Raw genomic sequence first — 4763 nt, 5'->3', positions numbered from 1 at the left:
TAAAATATGTCGGGTAATCTGGAAAATGTATATCATTTGGACAGACTTTCCCTTTGCTACAACATCGAGTAAATTTACCATTGGATGGTTTTTCATCAGAGAAATTTAGTGATAGGCAAAATTCATATCTAAGTCATTCCACAACTATGTTCGAGAATTGCATCCTCAAGTACTCCATTTTCACTGAGGAGGCAGTTCCTACCAGTATTGGTAGTACTTGTTAATGACTGTTCTCGAGACATATTCTGTCGTCGCCACTGCTTTCTTTCAACTTCAAAAGCACGAAGTTGGTCTTTAGACATTTTCTATCAATGACGCCAGTGTTTTTTGGCATCAGAGCGATGTTTTTCCAGTACCTGGTCTTCAGATACATTCTGTCACAGGCGCCGCCTTCTTTCAAGATCAGACGCACGTTGCTCTTCAGACATTTTCTGTTGATAATGCCAGCATCTTTCGGCTGCAGAGCTACGTTGTATCAACAGTTGTTCTTTAGACATAGTCCCACCTCTCTACTGTCACAGTCTGAGATGCAGGTGAATGAGAGTCCTGGCTGTCAGGCCGCTGAGAGCTGTCTGACCAAAGGCTGATTCTGAGGGGGTGGGACTTCCTCTTCCTGCTGTCAGTTTCCAGCTGTGATGAGGAAGCTGGGGTGACAGAGGGAGCCACGCCCTCCAAGCCGCCCTCTCTCTTGCTCTGCTCTATGTCCAGCAGCCTCCTACTCTTCCAAGTCCTCCAAACTTCCCGCTCTCTGCCTGCTCTCCTGCTCTGCTCTCTGCCAGCGAAGGTCCCGGGAGCTCACGGGCATGGCTATGGCCTCGCCTCTCATGGCAGCGAAGGTCCTGGTAGCCCATGGCTGCCGTCGCCTCCCCGGGCGCTTGACACCTGCATATGCAAATTAACCTGCCATCTTTGTCAGGTTTATTTGCATACTCACTCCTGATTGGCTGGTGAGCATAGTGGAGGAATGGTCAATTTACATGTTTCTCTTTTATTAGATAGGATATGTAGATATGCATACAAATTTAACTCCATGGCAAATTGAACTTTTTAAAAATATATATATTTTATTGATTTTTTACAGAGAGGTAGGGAGAGGGATAGAGAGTTAGAAACATCGATGAGAAACATTGATCAGCTGCCTCCTGCACACCCCGCCCCCGCCACTGGGGATGTGCCCGCAACCAAGGTACATGCCCTTGACTGGAATCGAACCTGGGACCCTTGAGTCCGCAGGCTGATGCTCTATCCACTGAGCCAAACCGGTTAGGGCAAATTGAACTTTTTGATATAAAATGCTCTTTATTTCTAGTAATGCTTTTCACCTTGGCGATATAATTTTTATTTGGCTTATGTTTGCATAATATATCTTTTTCCATTCTTTCAGTTTCAATCTCTTTGTACCCTTATGTTTTAGGTAACTGCCAGTTTCTTTACTTAGCTTTGACTGGTTATTAAAATTCTTAAGATTTTAACCCTTTGCGGTCCAATTTTATTTTTGGAATTCAAACAGTCTGGTCCAAATTAATTGACGGGATTGAATGTTGAAGTTATCTGTCTCACTAGACCTCAGCTTGACGTTGGACCTGCTCCTAGCACCTGGTCTGTTGAGTCAGCCTCCACGTTGGACCAAAAAGGGTTAAAAATATATTCATTTACTGTGCTAGCCAGTTTGGTTCAGTGGATAGTGTTGGCCTGCGGACTGAAGGGTCCCAGCTTAGATTCTGATCAAGGGCACATCCCCAGGTTGGTGGCCTGGGCCTCCCTCTGCAGGGCGATCACGCAATTGATTGTGCCCCACAGAGGGAGGCCCCGCGCACCTGCAGCAGCCTGCTGGTCGGAGGCCTTGGGCCTCCCTCTGTAAGGTGATCACGGGGCGATGGCCAGGCCCCCGACCAATCGCATCACACCCGCCTTCGCTGGCCTGGTGCCAGTGGGTGTCATAGTGTGGTCGTCTGGAAGGTTGTTCTGCTGTTTGGCCATTCGGTCGACTTGCATATTACGCTTTTATTATTACTATAGGTCCTCGGGTTATGTCGGAGATCCGTTCCTAAGGTGCGACATAACGAAATTTTCGCCATAAGTCAGAACCCACCTACATAAACACCTATGTCACTCACATGGAGCACATACACAGCAGTAATGAAGTGAAACAGTCAAAAAATTTGAAAGAAAGATAACAATTCCTGAACTTTACTTGTAGTAAATAAATAATAAAAAACATAATGCACATATGCACATACGTTGAAATGATGGAACTTTTTTTTAATAAATAAATGGGAGATGGCAATGTAACCACGAAATGATGTATGAGTCCAAGGGAACCCAAGGACCACCTGTTATAGATATAAAAGCTCAGCGACCGTTATGGCGAAACAACTGGAACCACCCGTCACTATGACGGGCACTGACCACCAGGGGGCAGATGCTCAATGCAGGAGCTGCCTCCTGCTGGTCATTGTGCTCCCATAGCGGGAACGCCACTCAGCTAGAAGCTGGGCTTACCGCTGGCGAGCGCAGCTACAGCGCACAAGCCTCTCCTGCCTCTGGCAGGCGCAATCTGCAGCAAACAGACTGCAGTCCCTACACCCGGGTGGTGGGGGTGTAGCCACAATGACCACAGATCAGCCGCCGCCGGCCCGTGAAACTCTCCCCTTGGATCTTGTGGCTACACCGCACCCCTTACCTATTGCACTCTGAGTCTCTGGATGCGGGCTCCAGAAAAACCCAGAGGCACTTCACGCATACTGCCTGGGCCAGCCTCCATCTTGAGAGTGAGCGCCGGGGAAGTCCAGCCCAATGACTGACACCCACACATGTCCCTGGTTGAGCCCTTCCCAACTTCCACCTACCACCCGTCCCTGGCTCCATCTCCTGGAAAGGTCGGCATCCTGGCACTGAATACCCACTCCTGGGTCAGCTCCAGTGGGTAGAGGGGCACCAGCAGGTGCTGGCCTGACCTGTTTGGTTCAGGCAGCCCCACACTTGGGCCGGGAGTTGCGTGGAAAAATCACCCCCTGTACCCGACAGGTACAATCTACTGTGAACAAATGCAGCGTGGAAGGTTCACCTGTGACCGGGACAACCTTGATACCAACGCCAGCCCCATGGAACTCCCCCTTGGGGCTCAGTGCCATGTTCCACCCCTTAGCTATTGCCGTGTTCCTTTGGATGCAGAACTGAAATACTAAGAACGCGCCTTACCCGGGACCGTGATCGGCTTCTCCCTCCTTCCTTCCTACCACTCCCAGTTGCCACTTCCAAGCTGGACAGGTCCCCACCTCCGGAGAGAGTCCCGGGAACAGAGAAAATCCCAATCCCACGAGCAGGTCTTCCATGTGCGTCTGCAGCTGAGCCCATCGCACCCTTCCTGGGCCCAGTCAGCATCCAGGCTCCCAGGTTCCCTGCGGATCCCCGGCGGCTCCCGTGGGCAGGCAGGCAGGTCCACCACCCCCTGCGGTGCTGGTACCCATCCCCGAGGATGCCCACAGCTGAGCTAGAACGTGCCAAGAGGCACATCCCCATTAGCCTACAGGTACAATCTCCGGGGGTGGATGCGGCGAACGGTCCGAGTAACCGGGATGAGCCTGATATTGCCGCTGGGCTCCTGGAACTCTGCCTCTGGCATCAGCTCAAATCTCATCCCTTACCGACTGCTCCGGAGCTACACAGGAAGGCAGCAATATAAAAGTGGCCACAAGGTGGCGACTGACCTTTGGGGTAAAAGTCAGATGGATCTGAAGAATGGTGGCGTGGGCGAGAGAGCACCCCCACCCCGCAAGATCCCCAACTTTGTATTGTTCACCTCAGAGCGTCTCTTATCCGGCGCCCAGCACAGCCCAAGGCGTCTACTGGGACCTCCCGGCCAGCAAGGCGCGACCCTGGCCGCAGAAGGGCATTTGGAAATGTTTTTCCAGGAAGCTGCGGGGAGGAGGACAGACTCCCCACACGAATTCCTGGCGGCTCACGGGGCGGGAAGCTCCCAGGCGCAGGCGCGGTTCCCAGTTCCGGTCAGCGTTCGCGGATCCGTGCACCCGGCCGCTAGTCTATATAGATTTTTCTAGATACACTGTAAACCTACTTTTGCCGCACCCTGTGCCTTCCCATTCACTCAATTCACTTCAATCTGATTTCTAACCCACCATGTCTCTGAACCAGATTTCTCCAGAATTACTAAATGACTTCCTTGTTGCAAAATCTGGTGACATATTTTAGTGGCATCTTACCTGATGCTACGTTTAACCCTTTGACCAGCGTCCCTGACCCTTCCCTCCCGGCTTCCTTCTGGCCTGTCCTGGCCCGTTCGCAGGCGCTTTCCTCCGCGCCCTGATCGCGCCCCTGGCGGGCAGGTCTCCTCACTCAGCCTCTCCTTCGCCTCCATGGCGCCAGCACCACCTTCAGTCACGCACCCATCAACCTTCCCGCTGGGCCCCAGGCCCACATCGCCTGCCAGTGTCCATCGGGAGCCCGCCGGCACCGAACACCCATTCTCTCCCCAGGCAGCGGCACATCACCCCCGAAGTCCGAGCGGAACCGGGGCGTGTCTCGCCGCCTCCCTCTGCCGGAGCCATTCCCATCTCCTCCCCGCGCTCTCCCTTCTCCGGGACGGACAGCGGCCCCGGGCCCCCGCGCTCGTGTCTAAAGGGCGGATGTCGTCGTTGGCGCCTCCGCTCGCCTCCTCACAGCCTCTCCGGTGTCCGAGGGTAAAACCCACTTTCCAGGCCTTTGCGGTCGGGCCCCCGGGCCGCCCCCTTCCCAACCCACCA

The sequence above is a fragment of the Myotis brandtii genome, unplaced genomic scaffold, assembly GCF_000412655.1.
Source record: "Myotis brandtii unplaced genomic scaffold, ASM41265v1 scaffold64, whole genome shotgun sequence".
In the NCBI taxonomy this organism is placed as follows: Eukaryota; Metazoa; Chordata; class Mammalia; order Chiroptera; family Vespertilionidae; genus Myotis; species Myotis brandtii.
Note: the sequence above shows the minus strand (reverse complement) of the source record.